Source organism: Eufriesea mexicana, unplaced genomic scaffold (assembly GCF_001483705.2).
Source record: "Eufriesea mexicana isolate 0111107269 unplaced genomic scaffold, ASM148370v2 scaffold47447488, whole genome shotgun sequence".
Lineage (NCBI taxonomy): Eukaryota > Metazoa > Arthropoda > Insecta > Hymenoptera > Apidae > Eufriesea > Eufriesea mexicana.
Window position 1 is genome coordinate 290,255 of NW_016907971.1, and position 25,115 is coordinate 315,369.

The following is a 25,115-nucleotide window of genomic DNA, read 5'->3' on the forward strand; positions in this document are numbered from 1 at the left end:
TTTTGGTGACTGAATATGTTACGTGTTCATAGTTACATTTGATTAAGTAATTTATATTTAAACTGTATTTTATCAACGTGTACTAACTTTGAAATAGCATAATGTTTCCATAACTGGCAGATCCTGACTATCGTATAATCGAACAGAGAGTGGAAATAGCGATGAGAGGTGGTCTCCATAGGTAAACACTTAGCTTTACCCAGATTAGTGACGTGAAATTTTTCTGTGGACTCTAAATAATTTACAGAAATTTGTTTTGTATAATTGTTACATTTTATCTTCTGTAGAAAACTATTTAACGTGTCCCTACGATTCTGTAATAAAAATATTGCATATTTAATGATTAGGGAATGCATTGGTTTATTAGAGGAAGCAGTCTCCCGAATAAGCTAATCAATTAGAGTTCTGCTATACCATTAAGTAATATTATCCACAGTCACTTATCTCATTCCTTCATTTCTTCAACCAATAATGAAAGGATAATAAATTAAAATTTTAGTACAAAAGTTAGTCACTACAACGACAGCGAGGCATCTAACCTACTCAGATCTACACCACGCCATCTGTGGAACTGTCTAGACAGACATAGAGCACGTGTACGCCCCCGTGCGTCTTAAACCCGAAATAGAATGGCCCAACGACTCGCTTCGCGGTCAAATGCATAACTTTTCAATCATGCAACTCTAGGCCTTCGAGCAAGTTTGGTCGAAGTCATAGAACGGGGGAGGTCGCATGAAATTAGTTAGACCTGATTGCAGTGGCATGCGTTACGGCCCGCAATTAAAAAGTGTCGTGGAAAATGTATTGCCCGCGTTAATTACCGTTCGGTGACGCTCGACCGTCGCATATCAGGAATTTAATAATGCGCCCGCGACATCGTCGACACAAAAATGCGGCAGCCTGCTATATACATAGCAGCCACCGCGGAACTAACCGATATCGATTACGTCCGTAAACCTGTCCCCGGCCTAGCGAGCTGATTTAATAGAGGGCCATCTGTCTTTGGTTTCAGTGTCACGCGTACGCGGGGATTGGCGCCACTTACGTCGTCGGGGAATCTTCGAGTCAGCGATCAGGAGCGACACATTGATGCAGCGGCGATCGATCCAAGGACCAAGTGACGAGGCACCGACGCGCCGCCGAGGAAATCTCTACAGACGTGAGTAGCCGATCCGTTCTGGTGATCGTTTAACATTCCATAAAATTAGTCGGTGAAATTGAAATCTGCGTTGGTGTGACTATGTTCGACTAGTTTTATCAAAAACATTTTGACAGATATCTAATGATTACAACTAATATAATTTGCTATACAATAATTGCTGAAAGCAGCATAACGCTTGAGTTAAAAAGAAAGACAGGAACTAAAAGTGTACAGATATACTGAAGGGCGAAATTAGTGTGTAAACATTTGCAGTATATGGATGGAATTGTGGAATTTTTACATTTATCTATTCACAAAAGGGATGTTTTGTGCTGCAGGTGAATTAAAAGAAAATAGAGAAGAAAATCCTACGTTTATATTACCAATTGAGGTTTACAAATATTTATCTTCGTTTCATAGGATATATCTACTTTTATCATTCAACATCCTAACATGTATACGCACATGGACGAGAGTTCATTTCCAAAAATGCAAATTTAGAATGATTACATCGTAACAAAATTTCCGACGAATCTATCTACCACTAAGCGAGAAATTGTATTCCCTCTTATTTTTCCTTTAAACCGGGTTGCAAGAAGCAACAGAAATAACTCTTATTAACGTAACGAGTCCATTTAGATCGTAATCAATGCGGCTACTTTCTTGATACGCTTAATGAATCATTTTAATTAATTCTTGTCCCTGTTACCTGTATAATTTTTCGATTAATTCGCTCCATCACCAGCCATTGTGCGAAATTTAACTTGATCATCGATAAAATTTACAAATTCCATCTCAGTACCGACACACTAACAACCGTTAACTGAGCGAAGGGCTACATACTTACTACTTTCGATACATGACAGCGCTCTAGACGAACTAACATAGCCACCCGCTATGATTTCGTCCCTACGAGCGAGTACGGCGAAAGAAGTGGACTGTTAAGGGTTGATTACATTACTCCGCCATACGTAGACACACACGTGGCTACGGCACTGACCAAAATTACTGGGCAAGCTGCGGTGTACCGCGGCGCATTTTCGTTCGCGCTCGCATTCGGATTCATAACCGTGTGCCGGTCGCCGTTGGTTTCAGCGCGAAATGGAGCTGTGTAACGAATGGTGGAATTACCAGGAAGTAGAATTATATTCGGGGCTATCGGGAGCCCTTGGTCCCGGGAGAACGATACTTGTATTTTTAGTGCGAATCGATACCGTATCCCGAATGGTTTGGCGGACGGAGAGGGGAGGTACGATATTTAAATTTACTGCAGAAAAAAATGTACCAGGTCGTATTATTCTTAAGAACGATCAGAGGGTTTTTCGTTCAATAACCTCTTAAGCGTAGTTCAATATCAGTTAAAGTAATTAATGTTGGAATGTTAGTTTTATTTCGATAGGCTTAATGATCGAATTAGCGACAGCTTGATCTCGGATTTACGGTGAAGAACATCATCTTCGATGAGGATGAAGGTACTTATGTGTACCGAACTAGTGCTATTTGAGGTAGTAGTTGATTTACAGATGATTGGATTTATTTTATCCGAGTGTTGCACTTTTTGTAACACATAAATGATGTGGAGCCACTTTTTATGATTAATTATTGATGCACATTAACAATAAACGTATCAAGCGAAGTCAAATGGCTCGTTTTAAAATTTGCATATTTTTCGTTTCATTTATCTTAATCTGTGTGCTTGGTTTCGGTGCGAGCACTTGATCGACCCGATCGGTCAGTGCGAAAGTTATTGGAAAGAATTCGAAACATAAGTAAAGCGAGTTCAGACAGTGAAAATTCTAAATCCGAAGATAAGTGAAGCGAAAGTGGGAATGACTTTCCAGACAGTGAGGAAAGTTAGCGTGGTTGTGTCTGACGATAAAGCCGAAAACGCTTTGAATGTCCATAGAAAACAAAAGCGACGAAGATGTTTATGTGATTCACAATACTAAGTTCGACGATAAATTTAAAATGCCTCACATCAAAATATTTTCAAAAAGAACTCGCAAATGAAACATCAAATATTCTACTTCAGAAACCCTAGACACGTTTTGCTCGCACTACATTACGGAAACCAACATTTGGTATTACCTGAAATCTTAAAGAGTGATGGACATCAAGGATATCGGGTGGTCCTCAAAGCCGAAAAGCTGATCGCCACGCGTGCGTGCACAGGCGCGCCCCAAAGTGTGGTTGCGAACCACAGAATAGCAGCACAAGTGTCACTCATGACTTGTGACACAGTGAACGGGCCACGTGCGCGTTTATTTTGCCGTTATGTTGATTACAATGCGCCGTTGTGTATCGGCGGCGGACGCACATGAGCGATAACGCATCTGCTCGTCCTAAAGGCACACGTGTACCATTGGCCATTTATTCAATCCTGATGCCGTAAATTTCACTTGCAGTGAATCCAGCACACCCGATCACGCGGTGTACGTGTATGCGTGAATGTGTAATATTCTGTCGATTCTATTACATGGGCGCAAAGGATGCGGTTTCAGGCGGGCACCAACCCCGTCCAGGTAAAGTAAAGTTGCCCGTCATCAGTGAGAAATTGGATGCATTGAACAGAGGACGCAGAGCACAACCACAATGGCGCGGAAACCGTAAATGTTATTTACCTACTTGGGTAAACTCGTGATAATGCCGCTACTGTAGGACTGCGTGAGTCAGATTGAAAAAGGTTTTTCCATGGTTCTTCTGGTACATTTTCAACCTTCTCTGGAACGAAAAAGCTTTAGCGTGGACTCATCTTTATTCTTTTCTTCTTATTTTCTTAGTCACAGAAATATATATACAAGAAAGCAAAACAATTAAGCTCGGATTAACACTATTGCCTGCCAACCAATTAATTCTGTGAAGCTTTCGAGCGTAGAACATGCAACGCAGCAAGTTCTAACCGATTATCTGATACAGAGAAAAAGGTTTAAAAGTCAGGGAACAGAAAAAAACGAGACGCACTGACGCGTTGATCATGGAATAGAGAATGTATCAAGGACTGAAAGGGAATATCCGGTGACCCTGTTTCAGTCCCTTTTCATACGCACCGACATGGCTGAAACGAAACTGGTATATGCCCCCGCGGAAATACGTCAGTGGGTAAATGGGTCCCGTTTTTCCCTTGGAAAACGTACGACTATGCGAAGTCGACGATTTGACCAGTTGATGGAGCCGATTAATCGCGATTATTCCATACCCGTGCCATACGTATACCTTTGCAGTCTGCCGATAGCTGGAGTTAATTGCGATTATTTCGTGCCGTTACAGATCATCCACGTCGTGGTTAGTTGATAGCCGCAGCTAATAGCGATTACTACCGCTAGGCGCCACTATCGATCGCCATTCGTTTCGTTTCGCTGCCATCGAGTCTGCTGACTGCGTTGCAATTCCAGTTACCGGTGCAACTGGGAAAAGTGACCCCAAGATTGCGTGGTACATTGTGTGAATTGTAACGACGATTTATCACGCAGCAAAAGGGAATGTTGAGCGATAAGTCAACTGGTAGAGTCTTTGTGCAAAGCACACTGTAGATTCGAAGATTTAAAGCGTGCTTTTAAATTTCGTATGGTAGATGTTAGATCTCTTAACCTATAAAATCTTTAGCTTGTACCAGAAACTGCAAATACGAATCCGAGGAAATCAATCTAGGATCACCAGGTATCCACAAAGTTATCGGAACATAAAGATGAGTATCATTCGTAAATCAGGTCAAATATATCATATGATTGCACGAAATCCTTTTCGCTGGCGAATTCGTTGTTAAACCAAATCACGCGAAACTCCTGACATATATGTTCATACTTACATGTGTTCTCAGATAATTAGAAAAGTAGAAGGTGCTCTATTATAACATTGTCGTGAAACTTATTTCGTACGTTATTTGTTATCTGTAAAAGTATTAAAAGCAAACCAATTTTCGAGATAAATGAACAAGAAAAATTTCGTATAATGGTATTAAAGAATACTTCCTGTATATGAATGAAGAAGCGAAGAAAAACATTAAGATACCCAAACCTAACCTCAAATGACTATGAAAGATTACAAGTGATTAAATTCACCTCAAAATAGATTACACACCTTTCTCGATATGTTGTATTGTAATTAGATTTCTGTGGTAGATAGTGAAAAACACAAAACAGTATACCTGACCTGTTAAATATTATGCAATCATATGCTAATTAAAATTCTCACTATCCGTAAAATGGGTGAAATTATAAATCTAAAAAGGCAATACATTTTCCGATACATCTTTCTATGAAAGTATATCATCTTCATATATTCACTTAACTCCATCTAAACCTAATCTAAAACTTACCTCCATAAAGTGCCCTCGGAATAGAGTACATCCTACTCGAAACAATCTCTGGAATAACAAATAAGAACAGGTGGTAATTGCGTTGAAAGATTCCACTGGGACACTGTATACGCAGTAATATTTTCCTTTAGTTCCCGCATCCATAAGTTACACTTTACGTCAATTTGAACTGCGACGCAGGAAGTAAACCCAGTGACGAACGATCCTCTAAAACCTAACTTGCCGGAACTTTAAAAAGTAAAAAATGAAGTTTTTATTTTAGTCTACGGGAACGCCCCCTGAGGAAGCTCTTCCACTTTTCTGACAAACAGCACGCGCATTAAATTCTATACGAACCCTTAGCACAACCGGTAATAGTTATCTCCAGAGCAGCTTTCGCCACCCACTCCACCCACTGTTTTCTTGTGTTCGAAATTACGTTTTCCACGGTTAATGGCCATGCTGGATTTGCCACTTGAACATCGACCGATATTTTTCCTTGTGCACTCGCGAACTTACAGTCACTGTCGTATATCGGACCGAAAAGGCCACTATATTCGAGCATTTTTACATATTCCGGCTGCTATAGACTCGTAAAAGCGTAATTGAATTCAACGCGTGAAATTCGGGAGGGATTCCGTGACAGTAAAATATTTATATGCAAAAATGACACGTGTCAAAAATTTGCGACGTTTCCCTTATTCCGGTTCTCGTAAATTTCCTGTGAAATCCCACATTCTACTTGACATTCGCTATCCAACGCGATAACAGCGCCGCCATTTTTTGTCGCGGTAGAGACGAAACAAGTATCGAAACGACGCAGGTTCCGCTGTACCGTTCAATGATGCATGCTCGAACGCATCTTCGCCGACAGATTGTGCGAGAGATCCGACGTGTCGACTGCACTGAACATCACCGATACTTTTGTTTATGATACCCGAAGTATGAATCTCGGTCCTCGAGAGACACACGTAACACCGCGTCGGCGTCGAAACGTCACGTTTTCTCGCGTAAATCTTCATTCCGTGGAACTATACAGCGTCGTTCAAAAACTGTAGCTAACTGTAAGAACACAACCTCTAACGTTACGAAATTTGGAGGTTATGAGGTCTTCCGTTTGCGTATTTAAAATATTGTTTCATGTCATTAGTAGTGTACCATTTTGTGTTATCGTTATAACGATCTTCTTTTCATTGGATTATATATTTATAGGAGATATTATTTTCTATTCTTTTTAGTAAATTATTTTCTGTTATATTGTGTAGCCTGTGTCCTCAGCCTTGTTGCACAGTAGATGTCATGTTGACGTTTACATTTTGTATCAGTGTTTTGAATTTGTGAGTATAGAAGTGATTTATGAAGTGATATTTTATATATGAGTGTAACACGTGTGGACTGTATGGAAGATTCTAAATGGTATACTGCGTGATATTCGTTTTAAATATACCACAGAGGAGGAAGCAATTTCGAGTCGCCACCGTATGGCCCTAAACAGAACTGCAGCTTCTTAGTTCCTCTTACATATTTCAAATTGCTTTTTCGACACTTAGGGTACATAAGATTTAAACCCATTTTTATTATATTATATTTTGATCCTTCCACGCATACATTTTTGTGCCTTCATATTTGTTCACATCGTGGGGGGAGGGGTGGGGGGGGGGGCAAAGATTTATGGTCTGTGTAATATTTACTTGATTTGTTTATTAGAAATTACAAAATTATCTTTTCGTTGAAATAACTTAATTATCTTCATACAATTCCAGCAATCATAGGCCTGCTTCTTTAAAAAACGAGTACTTAGAGAAAAACCACATCTTAGTAGTACAAGTATAACACAGAAAGTTCCACATCTTATCTGCTACCTTGTTGAAGTTAAAACTCCCTGTAAATCATTAGACGAGGGTCAAACTTTGGCTCGATGAATTTATTTGCATCACAACAACACAGTAATTATTTCAATCCCATCTATTCCCATCAATTGAATCTCAGTCCTATGTAGCCAGACAAAAGCAAATTTAAAATCTATCAAAAATCTATAACACAAGTACAATTTACAGGTCACGTAACATTGTATCATAAGTTAGGTTCGGAGAATACGTATCTGACTTTTGATGCACCTTGTATATTCGCGTACATCGAGTTCACGAGACGCAAAACAAGTTGAGTAAGATAATCAACGCGAGACGAACCGCGCGACAACTTTGTCATCGTGACCAAAAATTTGGCCATGCGGAAACCGCGAGAGCACGTAATTATCAACCACCATGCGAAATATTTCTGATGACATGGACCAACCGGGCAAGCAGTTGTCAACGAAACGCCTAACACGCGTCGCTCCGTTGGACATCGGGAAATCGGCGCCGGACTGGAACATTAGCGACGCTGGTGGGGGTGGTGGATTGCAGATAAATAAACAGCGACTCCGTTTCGATCGTACATCATTTATGACACGAACGTCACTTGCCGCCGGAGGAACTTATTTCTTTTTGCCAAGCGTCGCCGGCCTGCACGAACCGTTCCATTTGTCACGATCATCTTGAATACACGTCTCCGTTCCCTTTTCACTTCGGCAAAGAAATTGTTTTGAATAGAAGGGGCGTCACTGTACCGCGCGATAGGCGATCGATGGATCGTTTCCTATAATACTGGTTTTTTTGTTTTCCTTTTTATTTTGATTCTCCGAATTCGGATAGAGTTGTTCTTTTATATGCACGGTGTCATAAATATCATCGCCCGGTGAAGTATAGTACGGTGATATTTTTGAAATCTTTTGAAATGAAATTTTTCAAAAGAATTCACTAAACTATAGAGTCGATATATTTATTAAAGTTTATATATGTAGTTCCATTTTATATGATGAAGAGCGACATTCTCAATTTTTACTTTAGAATGTTTTCGACTAGTCAGAATTTTTTTTCGCTTGACACCGAAAAATTAACGTAATCACATATTATCACCTTGTACTATAACGACGATTTCAGCTTGCTCTATGATTATTTTATATCAAACTGTATGAAAGCTACATGCGTCGCGCTATTAAAATTATACTTAAAATGTTTCAATACGCGCGAGATTTATCAAAGCTCTCACAATTTTATTCTGCATGAAATAAACATATAGAGGTTAATTAGGATTAAATGCTTATTCAAAAAATATCCTCAATTTTTCATAATCAGTTACAGTAAAAGGAATTAAGGGAAAAATATGAAAATGAAATATCGTAAAAATTATAAAAATATATCGTATATCAATGAAACGTTCTAGAAAATACTTTGAAATGTCCTCGAAATTTCCTTCAAATATTTTTTAATCGTTTCTTTGATTCAAACTTTTTTTGTCCACGATTTTTATATTCATCTCAACGAACCAGCTCAGAAAATGAAAATATATTCTTCAATAAATATACAAGTCCTTTATAACGCTGGATTAACCAGTCTATCTTCAAAGACGTTTAATCGTTTCCGAACGACTCGTTTCGTCCAGACAGGAAGTAGGAGGGGGAGAAAAGAAAGGAAAAAAAAAGAAGAAAAGGACGGGTGGTTGGACTCGTACAGACAGACGGAGCAGATGCCCAGTGCGAGGAGAGGGGGGCAGCTGTTACAAATTCTAACAAGAAGACGCAATCTCACGCTAGATCGACGCGCTTATCTCGAGTGTACAGAAGCAAGCGTGCGCGGCGTAATTTTTAGCAATCGCCTTGGCCCATTCCCCCCACTCCTCTTACTTCCTTACCGCCGCGTAATCGCGTCCTCTAGTAGTAGGGGAAGCTTCTTCGCTCGCCGCTTCCGCAAACAACTCGTAACTCCTTCCCTACTCCAGCGGGAAAGTTTTCCACCTCGAAACATCTATTTCCTAACGATTCGTTTACTATCGCGGAAGTCGTGGAGGAAAGGAAGAAAACAAGAGGAAAAAGGAATCCAAGGTCGATCTACCGATCGATAACAACTAAGATGGAGCAACACGCGTGCAAGACCAACCCGAAAGCGAATGGAGACGTCTACAAGCAAGTTGCAAATAGAGACCTTTATCAGCGAGTAATCTACGTGTTTCTCCACCAGATGTACCACTCTCGTTGCGTCTTTAATATCGTACGATCAGTGTACCGTGCCGGAGACTATGCATTTACATTTATTACCGTAAGCTGGAAAAATGGCGCTCGATAAGACGTCCCACTCGTTTTCTTCCCCCAACCATATCCTTTTTCCTCCCGGGAACATCGCACGACTTAATCCGAGTAACCTGCTTGGAAAAGCCTCGAACAACGGAACACAATGGTATAGCCAATGGTAAAACCCACTGTTACGGAACTCGATCCGGGACCCGAAGGTTAAGTATCTGGTGAAAAAACCCGACTGGCTCGCTGTGAGATTTCGATCGTTGGCGCGTTCGCGTCCAATGCAAAAAGAAAACGCAAGGTCATCGAACCGAGACGTGTTTCACGCGTAAATCAGTCGCGCCACTGCGTTTTCTCGCCCCCTTCGCCGACTAATGGAAGTATCTCGCGCGTTTCTATCGACGACCGCGCGTCGAACACGCTCGCGACCGAGTGTCGCTTGTTTGGATAAGATATCGCGTTCCTCGTACGCGTTTTGTGCAGTCTGACAACGTCGTTGGATGAAGACAGGATGATTCGAGAGGTGAGTTGACACTCTGAAGATTGTTTCACGCTGTTTAATTAAGTTTCTATGGAGCATAGGAGTCGGGGGGGATGTGTTGGCTAATAATGCAAATTGGAGGTTAGGGTTGTGAATTAATTATGTGGGATAAAACTGACAGACACATGGTGATACGAAAATCGTGAACTGGGAAGGAAACGTCATTTTGTTTCTTTGTTTTGTCGGGAAATGTGAGATTCAAGGAGCATGAAAAAGTTATACGTGAATAATACAGGTTAGGAGATTTTAATATAGATCGATGGGTGCCCTCGTGAACGTGTTTTGCAATAAATTTCGTTATCTTACTTTCCTATCGATCTTATCGTAATTACCTGGATGATAAGATTTAGTTATTGACCGTGCACCGATGTGTTTCTGCGAAAGATAGTGTTATGAATTATTCATCGATTGGCAAGCCTCATGTAATATATCAGGCATAAAAGTTGTGAGATTTATTAGGTTTTCTCGTGACAATTCACGCTTCTATATGTACCACAGATTAGAGGTAACAATAGGAGATATCAAGTAAATCTCAAAATAACAATTCCTTTTCAATAATAAAAATGCTTTTTCGATGTGCAATTGCATAAATAATTTTGTTAATAAAAATGTATCCTTTTAAACGGTGTATTGATTTTAAATAGATAATTTGTTTCCCTGAAGACTGGAACAAGAGAGGAATTTAATTTTTTTTAGTAACAAATTAATCTTAGTTTTAGAAGAAAGAAAATTTAATTTGGTATTGAGAAATATTAAATTTCCTTCGTATTACGTGTTGTATTTAGATAAATGTTTGAAGTTTTCCGCAAAATATGACAAATGTCTGAGTCAACTACAGTTTATCATTCTAAAGTGTAATTCGGAACGATCGCGTCATTTATAAATAATTTAATCTGCTCATATTCGTGAGAAGAGTGTGAAGAATTCGTGTACCTTATCTTTTAGATAACTACACGAAAGGAAGTGATAGATTCGAGTCAAAAAAAAGTGGCCCGTCTCACACGCTATATTTATCAATCCATTGTTCAAATACTCGTGACTCTCACACTACCATAAATAGCATAGCAGTGCTCCATGCGCCTTGTCTTTTATTGTGAGTGACAGTCATTTCCGAAAGCAAAGCTAGGGTGAAAGAACCTGTCAACGGTTTGAGCAGCTTAATTTGTGGGACAATTGTTCGACTAACGAACGATCAAGAATCTCGACCCATTGTATGTACCTTCCTATGTTATTTATGGAACACTTCTAGTACAATACCACTAAAGTAATAGCTTCTAAAATAGACAGCAAATTTCTATAGTCACATTTAGTGGGGTTTAAATATTCAGATTATAAATATTATTAATATGCAAGGACAGAATGCATACATAAATCTCAATAGCTTTTATTAAAGTCAGAAATATAATTCTGCATTTACGTAATTTTTCATTATAAAGGGGTCTAGAAAGTGGAATATTAAAAATATCTCTAATTTATTTTTAAAATATTTGATCCAGCGTTATACATATTTATATGAGAACAGCTGGTAAATATGGTTATTTTGAATACCGTGTACAAATATTTATTTTTAACGCCTCTGACATTTGCATAACCTTGCTTTTTAAAACTATTGTTAATGATAGACATTCTATTTCAACATGACAATTTTTCCCACAAAAATTTCTTTGAAAATCCCACACAACTACTAATATAACTACCAATAAATTAATAATATATCAGAATGTATAGTATAGTACCAAATAAGGTTATTTTTATATTTATTTTTAATATTGTAGCCATTTGTATCATCTTGTTTTTTAAAATTAATTTTAATAACGTTGTCACTCTACTCCACCATGAAATTAAGAAACATGAAACAAGGAATGTCACAAACTTTATCAACAAAATCAATTTTTTATACTTCAGAGTTCATCAGCGAACCAGATTCAGTGAATTTAACTACATCATTGTTAGCCTGAAATTTCTACTCTTATTCAACAAATCAGGAGAGAAAGTGTGTAGTTTTGTCAGACGTTGCCGAACTATTCATTTTAAATTGTTACACAGACATTCCCAATTCTTTTGCCTTAGTAATTAGTAGTTACATAACTGCCGATGAGTCACTACCAGTATGTCATAATACATATAAAATTCACCATTATTTTTTACACTTCCTTCAATTTCACGTGTACTATCATAAAAGCGACCCTGCATCCTATATCATTCTTTACGCACAGATCCATCATTGATCGTAGCGTCATCTCGGAAGCATCCTCCTCGTTCACTTCTACTGGTATCGCGATTTTTAATTTTCTCGCAAAGATCCATCTCAATTAGCGTGTATTATTATGCCGGAACATGGTTCAGCTCACATTACAAACTACAACGAGAAACCGGAAACGATGGGCCGGGTCAAGTTAGTTTCCTGGTGGAAAGTCGGTGGGTGAATGGAATAAAGCGTGCTCTCGTCTGTACACAACTGCGCAAGATAACGGGGGAAATTTCAGGGTTGCCAGGATGGGCTGCGAAAGCCCGGGTCCGTGGCCCATATTCCAACGATGGACTTCGTAATAATTCTCCGCGAATGTAGCCAGGCGTAGGGTATGCACGTGCGGGTACATCCAACTAGCTCAGTCGCTCGTCATTCGGAAGATGAAAGTTGCCACGAACTATGCACCTCGATGAAGTTCATTAATTATGATAACAAAAGCGTGTTTCACTGCAATTTTCAACCTCCCGTTCGGTATCTATTGTAACTCGTGGATAATACATCATTATTATTTCGTTACGTAATGACCGGTGGCTGCGCCACCGTCGCTGCCGCAGCGACCACTATCGACAGTTCTCGTAGGCTGGAAAATGGACCGGAATTAAATTCGAACCGCATGAATTAAAAGCCATAAATAAAGTAGATATAATCTATGAACGGTATAAACGATGGTATCGCTTCTGATGTCTCACTTACAATTAACACTGGAAATACCGTTTGAGATGTTCGAAATTCTACATTTCTACAGTGGCAGAAAATATATAGGTGATTATTGATAAAATTAATATTGGTTGTTATTGAGATAAGACCGTAGAATACATATGTCTATTTTCTTATTTTCATTATAACGCTTTAATTAATAATGAGTGAATAAAAGAATTTTATACTCTATTTTGGAAAGAGAAGTATGTTTTATATATATATATTAAGAGCTTTGAGAACTGAAATTATGACGAAATCCCTTGTTTACTTTTAATTTTAATTTGGTTTGTTACCCGTTATGTTTGTTTCCGTAGTAAATGAATAAATTAACGTTCTTTGCAGTTCATGATTAATCCTGTTACTCAGCCCGTCATTAGTTATACATGCGTCTATTAAACTTTCAAGAAGATCGAAACCGCAACTATACTAAAATAGTTATCACCATTTCAGTTATTCTACAATATCTCAGAGTAGTAATGATCGACACCAGGGCTATCTTACAGTTAGAGTCCTAGAAGAAATATTAAATTTTCTAATATTCGTATGTTATAAATTGATATAAATGACATCGAAAATATAAATTTTCAATGCAGTTAAAATTCTTGCTTTATGTCATACATATTATAATATTTCTGAGGAACCATATCATCAATCTTTATCTTGTCGTCCGTGTACTGTACTTTCCCATTTTAGTAATTGAAAAAACGTGCAATTTTCTTTTAAAATTTTATCAACTCGAAATAAAAGCCTCCAGAAAATCCTTTGAAAACGATACCCTCAGACATAGTTCGACTTAAACGCATACCGCTACATACAAAAGATAGTAAACTCAAAACTTCCGCAAAGCTGAATGAAATTACACGAAGTATCATGCCCAGAGTGTTACAAATACAAAATATAGTTCTTAAAAACTGTTTCCTTCAGAAAAATTCTATTTTTTACACGATTTAATACCACACTATTAAGTAAATGAAGTATAAGATCCAGCCTCTTAATTGAAATTAATAACAATATATTTTAGATTATCGGGAAAGAGAGGTTAAGTTAACTACAATACAAGACAAGGAACCCTTGCAATTAACATGACTGTATTCACAGACATAAATATTATTATTGTAACTGCTATAGTTCCCAACAGATTAACTCACTGAAACCGGGTAAGATACATAATTAGAATCCACGAGGTATGAAAAGGCAAGAAGCGGACGCCATTTCCGTTGCAATTAATTCCCCGTTCGCCGATAGAGTCGTCGCGTCCCGTGGCGCTAGTATCTGCAGCTATAACGAAAGGAGTGCGGGGGAGGGGGAGCGGGGCGCCTTCAACTCTTATTCGGTTACTTTTATCTGTTTATCCAACGAGTTGGCGAGTCGACGGGCACGAAAATTCGAGCCGCACAACGGAACAGCACAATGAGGCTACAACGTATACGTGAAATGTGTCGGCAGTAATTGCCACGGTAATTACAGTACGTCAGTTCGCCAACCACTGTCTGTGTAATACGAGTATAAACGCGGCTTCCTGCATGCATACTTCTCTCTCTCTCTCTCTCTCTCTCTCTCTCTCCCCCTCTCTCTCTCTCTCTTACTGTCTCTCTCTAATGTTTTCACGATTCCTCGCCAAGTTTGTATCATGTGCTAGTATGAAACGAGCAAAAACGTAACAACACGCCGAAGATCCTGTAGCGACAGTTGATTATGTCACCGCTCCCTATTCTTTCAACGTTGGTACACGAACTAACGACGAACTCAGGAACCTTTGCTTCCTATCTTCGCCGTATCGATTATTAGTTTACGAGCACATCTTATACTCTGGAGTATTATTTCACAACTCTGTACTGCGGATTAGAACGCAACGTATTAATGCGTGGTGTTTGATGATTTGATATTTTTGAATTTTTACATTTTATAATTTTGAAATTTTGAAATAATCTTAAAATTTCAGAATTTCAGAATTTTTGAAATTGTTTCTTTTTTATCTTCTAATTGTTTAATTTCTTGTCTTTTTAGCTTTTTTAATTTCCAAATTCTTAAAACCTCAAATTTTGAAATGTCGACACTAAGTACCATTCAAATAACATACTTTATATGTTACTTTAAATAACATTTCAGAATACTCAGAGTACAGAGAACACTCAGAATTAATTCCTTCTATTACGTTTTTCATTTTTCCCAGCGAACTTCTGATGTTTATGAGATGCAAAATTTATTACCCAAACAACTAATTTCGTCGGCCAAAGCATTAAAAGCAATCCCATCTACGTAATAACAATTATAGCTGAGTGTATACCGTTTCACTGGTTATATTAAGCCAATAATAACTTTCCCCCAAAGTTCTTAATTGCGAATCAGATTTTTCTGGTAACAACATAAACTACGAGCAGCCTGTTACTATCGTTTACGTAGATTAAAGCAACCAATCATGCAGTTCGCCCGGCTGTGCGGAAAATGCATTACGAAGTTTGAAAGGAACCCTAAGAAGGAAAAACTCGGATCCCCGATACAAAGAAACGTCGATTATCCGTAATGGAGTTCCCGATCGTTCGAAGCTTGCGCGCAGCTCCTTCAAATAAAGCGGGGCCTCTGATAATCGGAAATCGAATAATCGAAACTCCGTTGCAAATAATTTAACTTCCTAGCTACTTTCCCCGCATTTACTCCGGGCTGCGTGCAATTTAAATAACTCATCGCCTCTTAGCGGTCAATATTCACTAGTTCCCCCAGCGGAAGGGTATCGGATTGTTCGCGATGATGGAATCTGCGTCGAAATAATACCGATCTATCGATTACTCGAAAGTAATACCAAAGGAAAATCCAACAGGCGAATATTTCACCCGGTATCTTTTAATTTTGATGTTTAATTGCGACAATGGTATCTGATCGTTATTAATTAAATTAAATTTGTTTCTGAAATGATCAAATATATAATAGCGTAAGTTCTATTTTGAAATTGTTTAATTTTGACGTACCTCAAAATTTTTTAATTTGAGTTAGGCATTTTGAAATTTTTATGTACCTACTAGAAATGAAATTTTCAAATTTAAAATTCCGTGGAGAGGGAACGGAAGTTCCAAATTTCACGTATTCGCTCCACACAGTCGCCATCTTCAAATCTTTCAATATTCGATATTACTCTGCAACATAATCCTTTGTATCTCTTATATTTTGTTTAAAACACATGGGCTAAATTATACGTGTATCCAAATAAGTTTTATCACTATCTACTAACAGAAAATCAACAAACACCAGGTGTCCAGAATCGCCTGGTAATATTCCATTTAACAACTTCCATGGACTGTTAACCAGCAACGCTATGAGAAACGGTACAAAAGTTAGGTTTCACAAACTTCCACATTCCGAACTTTCACGAATTATCGATAATCCAAGTGGATTGTCGGTTTCTAACGCTATACCAGGACGTCGTGTAAGAACTACGTGGAATTTCCGCGGACCGGGTTCGTTAATTAATCAGGTCGAAACGATAATTTCACCGTGTACTCGTTTTACACGGGCTTGGTTTTATTTATTGCTCCGGGAAACCGTAACGTTGAAACAAATCGTCCATAGTCCGCGTGTACCGGCGCACCATTAAATCATCAGCGCCGTTACTATCGGGACCTGGTCTCGCACGTGCGTGAGCATGAATTATATTATCTGCTAGATCACCATTAACGCGCGTAAGCCCTCCAACGATGCTGTAGATGAAGAATTATAATCGTACGAAAAAGTATTATCAACCTAGTCCAATTGACTGTCGTCTCTTGCGACGTCATCGAAGTCCTCGTGGCAATGTGATCACGATTGCTCAGTGTTCTTATAAGTGACTCGTTTAGTTGTAAATTGTACAGTTATCGCGGTACATGACACATACTGCGAACTCCATTTTCTCACTATTGGTCATTTTTTTGAGGCCTGTATTTTTACAACTTGAGTAGATCTATTTGAAAAAGTGATTTTAGACTCTATATCTAGACGGTTGAATAGAGAGCCGTGTACTAAGATTTTTCCACTTAGGTAAGGGTGTAACAAAGGAAACGTGTCCTAAATGAAAATTTGCTTAAGAGAATAGTAGGGAACTAGAAATATGGAGAAGAATATAAGAAAAATAAATATTTAACGGAGTAAATTCTTTATGACTGGACCCAATAGTGTCTGTTAAGGATAATGATGCTGATTAATCAAAAGCAATCGCAAGTGATAAATTTTCCTGGTTGATATCCTTAAGGTTTATGACGTTGTGAGGTATTGGGGATAATGTAGATAGTGCCAACGAACTTTGTATGATTTTGCAGTAACAGAATTGGATTGGATCCATGATAGGGGATTTGTATGGTTGATGCTGGGTCACGTCCTAGCTCTTATTCGCTGCTAAACATCTTTCAGTTGTAGGCAGGGTTATAGCTGAGTAACATAATTGTATAAAACTGTCTGACATGCAGAATTAGATCAATTCTAACTCTAATCTATAGCCAAATATACTATATACAATTAATGCATGTAATAAACAACTGCGTGTTTCTCTAAAGTAATTAAAACCATTTTAACTTTAAAACTACTGAAGGGGTCAATATGGTTGGTTTTAGATTTTTTATTTCTACAATATGAGAACGTATAAACTGCCTTTCACAAAGTTTATGCTTAGTTTCATTCAAATCGAAACAATTTTTTTCGTTTTCCTCATATCACTGCAATTATCTTCATTTGTGTAAAATATACATAGTTGCTCGTTATGGGCAGGTAGTTCTAGTGTTAACTGATTTGGTAGTTCCATTATTAAAACAAAGCTGCGCCATCTGTTTCTGATCTAACTTAAATCTAGGTTAGGTCTATCATTGTTACACTGTTAAATTCTTGTTTCACGTTTCTTTTCTTTTGATTCACTTCTATGAGCCAATTATCGTCCTAAAAGCAAGATATAGCAAGGAAATATTTAAATTACACTTATTATCTTTTGGTCGTCTCTTTCTTCTACAGTCATGACCTGATCATCGCCATAATCAACTCATCGTCACCATTCCCCGTTCATTTACGAAACTGGGAAATTACTCATTGCTTTTATCGATTATGCGTTAACACAGCTCAGTGTGCGTGAGTTATCGATAATCGTACACGAGTCATAATGCTAGGGATGAAACTTTTGCTAAGCGAAGAATGATGTTCTAAACTGACCTTTGAGTGAGTCAGGTCAAAGGAAGATCGATGTATATACACGAAATTTACCCGGATCGCCAGTCTTCTATAATTGAATTTTCCAGGATAACTTTTCGACTTTATATGAAACTTCAGATTTAAAGTTTCGTCGAAACTCTTCGAGCGTCGAGTTAATCAGGGAAACTTCTTATCGTTTAGAAAAGGTATCGAGCTTTCTCGAGCTAAAGCAAACGTTCAATTGAGAAAGGAACGTCCTTCTTGAATAACAACTTTATTTAATAAACTGTCTTCATATTTCTCCATATTATATCGTGGATAAAATTGAAGGAAATATGCAATCACAGGTTACAATGGAAATTTCAGTATCCAAATGAATAGGGAAACATAATTTGTTATCTTCCTTTATAGTAATCACTTTATGTTTCATGAACTAATATTTCTAACACTCAAATTATACCGTTCTCTTATTCGTTCTGTATCCCTCTTGGTATTATAGATCAAAAATTATTAAATTATGTATCGACTAGCCAACGATAAAACATAAACAATCGAACTATGAAATATAAACAACCCAACGATGTGACATAAACAATCAAAAGAGGAGGCATTTGAATGTTATACGAAATATTCGAATTCTCCAATAAAAATAAATAGGAACTGGAAAATGAAGTCTGAAAAGAAAAAAATAATTAAAATCTGTAAAAGGAGAAAATAAATAGTAACTGAAAGCGAAAAAAGAAAATTAATACCTAATAGAAAAAGTTAAAATTTGTTAGACAGTGTAATAAGAGTCATATATTTTGTTTTTGTAGATAATGAAACATTTAATTATTAAAATGTTAAAATAATAAAACTTTGAACAGTGAAACTTTGGATAATGAAACATTTGAACAACAGAATATTTGAACAATCACACATTCGAGTATTGGAACTCCTATATACTACTTTTCAATGTAATATCAATTCCATCAGAAATTATACCAACCCACTTTTAAACTCAGCAGCTTCAACGAAACCAGCACCGAGTTGAGAGAAAGCAAACTCGATCACTGAAATAATTTTATTCCTCATAGCAACCATGACAATGGACGAATCAATTTTTACTCCGCTTACCGAAATTTAACACGGTTTTTCCATCATGTTCATTAATTTCGTCGTGCAGTTAAAGAGAAATTTCTGTTCCTTTTCCATCCACAAGGAGGTCGAGTAAATGGATTCTGCTCTTCACGGTACATCAGCAGCGTTTTTAAAGCAAGTAACACAGACGAGATTGCTGCTAGTTGCTCTCTTTTTTCCCTTGCTTCCGTTTATCAATCTACTTTGCTCGTCTTTATCCTGACAGTATCATAATTACCTCCATTGCAATTAGTTCCACCATGACCCCGCGAAGCCAGCGATCCCGCTGTAAAACGTAGTGGCAAAAACGGTAATGCATCGATCTCAAGGAACCATCATCCGACGACCCGCTATGCGACTAGGTGACTGCACATTCGATGTTAAATGACCACAATTATTCAGGAGAGATGTGCACCAAGTGTTTCGATTTCAATGAAATATCGTAGTTTGATACGGTGGAAAAATGTTACTTCTATTAGGTGTTACTTATTTTCATAGGAACGGAGAAAAGTATTATCTATGCTGAGAAAAAATAGTGCCTAGTTGCATGAGTTGATGACTGAAGTAGATAAGGTGTTACGAATCATTCAAGGAATGTGATGTGAAGAAATAATGCATCGAGGCAGTTTTGTTAATTAAAGAAGTAACTAAGTTTTAAGAATAGGAAGGTATAGTTTAATGAGACTGGAAGTGAAGAGAATATATGATTATAAAATTATTATTGGATCATGTTTATCATATTGGATATTGTTAAAAATTTGGCATACAGTGAAATTGTGATATTGTCAATGATTTTGCAATTATTCTGCTATAGACTTATTTGACATAGAATAATACAGTATTCACCTAGAAATATTCTAGTAAAATTTCTAAAAATTTTGCAAATAATTAGTTCTTTAGGTTATATAGAATTATATAGAATTATTAGTTATATAGAATTTCATAAAGACAAATATTGCCTACTTACTGCTTGTTCAAAATTCCCCTGTAATATTTCTCAATAATTATATGTTGATAGTTTATAGGAGATATTCCTATTAGACATATATGATATGTATCAAGTATTCAGTCAGTTTTACTGTCGAAGATAAATAATAATTGGACTTGCGCTAAAGTTGGTTAATTATCCTCTTTATATAATTCCATCAATTTTCAAATAAGTGAATTCTCGACATATACGGGCCATCTATCACGCAATTCCCTAACTTTTTAATGAACCTGAAATTAAAACCCAATCAGAACCACAAACTCTCTTATAGTCACTATAATCTAGCCTCAGAATGTATAACTCATTCTCACATACTGTTCGTACAATTCGTACAACTTATTCACATTCCTCGCGTACCTCAACTCACCTTAACCTCAGAAAACTTTTACTGTGTGTACAGATCTCTGTATAGACATAATTACAAACTTCCACGAGTAGATATTACCTTTGAAGAGTTACGAATTTTAACTCGAACTATTTATGCTCAATACCCTGTCTGACAGTGGAGTAATTAGTTCCCACTGTCGTGTACGAATCTCCTGGCTAAACTTTTCGCAACAATTCGGTCGGGAGCGGAGTTTCGTATTTGCATACGTCCGTATTTTGTTCACCATTTGCCGTAGACGCTCGCCACGGTGCACCTGATTTCGATGAAAGGGTCGATTGGTTGAATTACTGGCCGGTGCATGCAGCGCCACGCGCTCTACCCAGGCGTTCCACGCGTTCCGTTCATCTACTATCGCTCATTGCATCACTCTATGCCCGGCGTACGTTAAACAGATCCATGCGATCATGATTATTTGCTGAACTCGTTGACGGTGTCTGGTCGAATCTCCGATTCCGTATTTCGATATGAGCCCTTCTTTTTCTTTCGCTGCTGTATTATGGATTAAACGATATAATTAGGTAGATACGAAGCCACGGTACATTTCTTATATAAGATTATCTTTGATCAATAATGAGGTTATATAGGTTAGAAATTTTTGTGATGTATTTCAATAGGTGCTATCCCCTAGGTTTTGTGTAAAGCGTTGATAAAGCGATGAAATTTTAAATACGAAGATATTTTTCGTGTCCTTTTTCGAATAATGTATAAGAAAGGAATTTATATTGCATATATGACTATCTTTTTTATAAACAAATACTCCTCTTTTTGAATTTGAGATTTTTTTGTAGTTTTAGTGGCACCTTTATTTTTTCGCTGTGCTGGCGTATTGAATGAACTATGGAAATATTTTGTATATATTCAAGAACATAGCTTTTTGTAACTGCTTGTACTACCAAAAGCTTTGTTGAAATTTTTTTTATTTTACCAACTGCGATGAATTTATGTGTATAGAGGTGCTTTTTCTAGGATATCTTTCTGAAAAATAAAATTCGTACTTACAATTATTTTGTCACGTTCTGAAGAAAAAAAATAAAAAAATACGATCGTATGCTAATAAATTTTAATCGTAATAGATATCGTTGATATTTAATTATTTCTTCACGGAGAACACGAACGAGTGAAAGAAACGAATTTTAATAAGTAACGCATACTATTTATTAGCAGCGAATCATCATTTTGTTCTATTAATTACTTGTTACTTAATTGAGATAGCTCTACTACATGCTCCAGTTGTTTCCAAATGGTAATACGGATAATATCCGTACTACTTGCGTCAAGTTACTATTTATCGAATTTTACCTTAGAATGCATTAGCCCATTTGCCAGTATGATGATTTCCATATGAATCTGCATTTTTCATAATTTAATAACTTTCTAAAGCAGGATAATATCTTGCATAAACTTTTTACTTCCAAATGAAGCCAAACATAGTCACTTTCTGCTATTTTCATTCCATGATTGACTTATCATTAACTCACCATTATCCGATAAAGAGACTTTCAGATATAGACCCAGTGAAATTTAAATGGAATGTGTCTAGAATAAGCTTGTCTATAATTATAGCAACAGATAAGTCCAATTTTTAATTTTATAATTAGTTTTCTCCAGACTTTAATTAAATTTCAGTGTAGCTCATTATTTAGACCTTCCATTTTGAGACTTCCTTTCGGTAAAACCTGACTATACTGCTTCCATAATGAGCCTAATTTTAATTACAGATGTTGGACTAATTCTAAGCTTTATAATTACTTTTCTCAAAACATTAATAGAATCTTCCTTACAAACGTAGATAGAAACATTAATAGAAGTCCATACCTAAAACTGCCCTGAAATTTGACCAGCATACACCTATAACAAGCCTAACCATATTTATAGCCACGAGCATTGAGTCAATTTTAAATTTTATAACTACTTCTCTCAGGAAATTAATTAAATCGCAGTAAAGTCCACTTCTAGTGTCTCCCTTGATAGACTACTTTCTTTTTAAACCTTGTGACCGCACTGAACGTCTGAAAGAATACAAAAGCCCATTTCTTTGGACACATCTACGCGAAACGACCATTTCAAAGCAAGAAACTTCCATCGTTAGTCCAATTATAGTTTTAATGGATGTTTTGGAATAGAAAATGAAAAAGAAAGTGTAGAAACATGCATAACCGTCATCTTCGTCCATCATACTGGTGAAAACTTTTGCAATAGACTACACAAGAGTATCAGGGTGTTCCTGTTTGTCAAACTCTTTTTCTCATATTAAAATTGTTATGCAAAGCATAATTATCACTGTTATCTCATTGTATAACGGTTCGTTCGTTCACAAACAGCAGCTGTTTGAATATTAACCATAGTTGGGAAGAATCTGCGGATGACCTGGATAGCTTAATTCGGCTAGTCGTTTAACGGGAGAAAAAAGATAAGGAAAATGACCTAACAAATTTATTCTACGTCCTTTCCTTCAGTCCAAGCCACATGTAACTTTCGAAACGTTTTCAAAATTCTTGTAACTTTACCTGATTCGAAGATTCCTAAATTTACCATCACTTACACAACTCTTCCAGATTCCTCATTACTGTCTTCTGACTACCTTGCATGAGTTGTTCTGCACAAGCAACTTTTAGTAACATCTTGCAAACTCAGACCATCTCGCATCAAGTGTTTCATATTACCATTTAGCTTCCACACCTTCAAAAATAATATCGCCTCCTACCTATTAAGCTATCTGTGATGCTCCACCAATGTTCAAAATCGAATCTTTCGTAACACTAAAATCCATAGCGGCAAAGTTTTCAGCTCTTACGATCTACACAGCACTTGCTATATGAAATCTCCATTCCCGAGCTCCATAAAAGGAATATGCCTTCCTGAAGCCAAACGCTCAGTGATAAGATCAATGATACCCTGTCCGAAGCAATCGCAGGCTTGCCCCCGTATTGCTCCTCGCTCGATTCTTTAATTCCGCGAGAAACCATTCCATTTCGTCAAAGTATACGAAGAAAGAAGATGTATATACACACGAAATCTCTAGTGTAGCAGAAACGTGCAACAAATCTGACGTGGCCTCACGCTGGCTGTTCCAATATTGGCAGAAAGTGGGGTACTAGAGAGAATAAATGGTGGAAGGTGAACTGGCCGAAGCTGAAGAGCAATATTCCTCGATTCTCGGCGTCCTTTCAAGAGCTGATGGTAACTTCTGTTTCTTTAATTACTAATTCCTTGCAATCCAGCCGTAGCCGGAAGTTATTAGCCCTCGAACGCTGGATCGTCAGCCAGCAAATTAAACCTGGAGAGTCACAGCCCCTACAGGCAACCCTGTCTGATGCATTAATAAAATTGCATTACGTTTCCCGATACGTGTTCCACTCGCGTGCAAATTAATTACGCTGAATTATTACGCTTCGACACCGTGATAACAATAAATGGCCCCCGTCCTTTACAACGGGACAGCCTCCTGCCGCTTCAGCAGTCAAATTCGCCACTTACATTTTAAAATCCAATAACGTGTTATTAATTATCATATCGACTGTCCACGTTTACACGACAATCCATAGGCATTCGTTGTCATAGATTACCGAATGCCTGCAATTATGAATCTCGTCCTACCCAGATCTGGGTCGCCCATACGTTTCTATCAGTGATTTAGCCCGATAATGTCGGTGAATAATACTACCAATCACAGCTGAAAGAATAATAACGCTTGGCAGAATTAGAATTCGTGATTGTAAAGTCTGAATGGATTGGAGGAGTTTGGAATTTTGAATGCGTCGACATGACGAAATGATCGTGTGAGATAGAGGTTCTTGGCAGAGACATCACATTCTTGTCAGACTGGGAATCAAGCAACTTGATCGCATATTGTACGTAGATTGTCCCAGGTGATAAGATGACTATGCTATATATTGTTGTCCTTGGGAAGGATTCTTTATAATCGTGGCAGAAGATTTTGATTCTATTTGCTGCATCCAAAGGTTTCCTGCTTGCGTCAGTCCTGGATTTCAACTTTTCGATCAAGTTTGATCAAGTAGAGGAGTAATATAGATAAAAAAAGAAAAAGGTTATGTGGTACACAATGATTCTCGTGGAAGATTTCCTAACCAGCTTTGCCACTTTGAAATTGCCAGGTCTAGTAGGTCTGATTAGACTTGATTAGATTACAACATTAGAACGCAACTTTAGCATTTTAACTTTGAATTTCAGTATACCCACATGCCATCAATACCCTGTCTAGTATCACATGCCTCACCCAGAATCCCAAATCGTCGAACAAAGAGCTCATACAGCAGTGCATGTAAATGTTCCAATCCCATAGAGGAATCTGTCTCGCTGTGCACCTCGAACGTCTCGATATTTCTGCATGCACGCGATCGCGAGACAATGAACACATGACAAAGAGAAAAAGGGGAATGAAAAGAACAAGCCACATCTTTTATGCACCAGTCTC

The 25,115-nt window shown here is 37.5% G+C and overlaps 1 protein-coding gene across 2 annotated transcripts in view; it reads left to right on the forward strand.

Moving 5' to 3' along the window:
- The first annotated feature begins 1,136 nt into the window (after positions 1–1,136).
- kek5 (leucine-rich repeat, immunoglobulin-like domain-containing kekkon 5 protein) overlaps positions 1,137–25,115 on the forward strand; it is an 86,367-nt gene continuing 62,388 nt past the window's right edge. Inside the window, exon 1 of one of the 2 annotated variants that reach the window (XM_017903959.1) lies at positions 1,137–1,159. The gene's annotated coding sequence lies outside the window, so the exon portion shown is untranslated. Of the gene's footprint in view, positions 1,160–10,040; positions 10,073–25,115 lie in introns of those variants that run through there. The other variant, XM_017903950.1, reaches the window with a different exon arrangement.